General features: G+C 43.3%; 1 non-coding gene across 1 annotated transcript; it reads right to left on the minus strand.

The window, feature by feature from the left end:
* Positions 1–318: 318 nt before the first annotated feature.
* On the minus strand, positions 319–422 carry LOC120367484 (small nucleolar RNA U13). Its single transcript, XR_005581862.1, has one exon. It is a non-coding gene; the product is annotated as a small nucleolar RNA U13 (small nucleolar RNA).
* Between the last annotated feature and the right edge of the window lie 528 nt (positions 423–950).

A 950-nucleotide genomic window follows, 5' to 3' on the forward strand; every position in this document is an offset into this window, starting at 1 on the left:
GAGACTAGGTAATTTATTAAAAAACAAATTTGTTACTCAGAGTACCAGGAGGCTGGGAAGCCCCAGTCAAGGTGTGGCAGGCTCAGTGTCTGGTGATGGCTGCTCTCTGCTTGCAGGGTGGCTTCTAGCTGCTTCATCCTCCCGAGAGGAGAGGACAAGTACTGTGTCTCACGTGGCAGAAGGGACAGAAAGAGGGGAATCAGCTCTCTCAAGCTCTTTCAAAAAAGCCCTAATCCCATCCATGAGAGCTCTGCCCTAGTGATTTAATCATCTCATGAACTCGTCACATCTTTTTATTTTCCTTAAAAAAATTCTTCAGGTCGGATGGGTAATGTGCTGATGTTGTAACAAGGTTCAAGGGTGGCACATCTCACACAAGCGTGTGAACACCCAATCATCATACTCATGAACTACAAAAGGATCTAACTCTTCACATCTTAATGCTATCACAATGGTGATTAAATCTCATCATATGAATTTTAGGGGACACATTCAGTCCACAGCAGGGGGCTTTGGTTTTCTGAATATCCAAGAGCAGGGAGCCATTAAGAGAGAAAGGCGATGGATTATCTCAAGCCACATTTCAAAATTATTTTGAAAATTATAATTTTCCTATATAAAGGCATATATATATTCATTCAACAAGAATTGATTAATTCAAAAAGAATCATTTTAAACACTGAGGACCAGAGGTAAACAAGAAATACAAGTTCCTGGGCTGGGCATAGTGGCTCATACCTGTAATCCCAGCATTTTGGGAGGCTAAGGCAGGTGGATTGATTGAGCGCAAAAGTTCGAGACCAGGCTGGGCAACATGGCAAAACCTCAGCTGGACTAAAAATATGAAAATTAAATCAACCAGGCGTGGTGGAGCATGCTTGTAATCCCAGCTACTCAGGTGGCTGAGGCAGGAGAATCACTTGAACCTGGGAGGCGGAGTTGCAGTGAGC

Source organism: Saimiri boliviensis, chromosome 12 (assembly GCF_048565385.1).
Source record: "Saimiri boliviensis isolate mSaiBol1 chromosome 12, mSaiBol1.pri, whole genome shotgun sequence".
NCBI classification, from domain to species: domain Eukaryota; kingdom Metazoa; phylum Chordata; class Mammalia; order Primates; family Cebidae; genus Saimiri; species Saimiri boliviensis.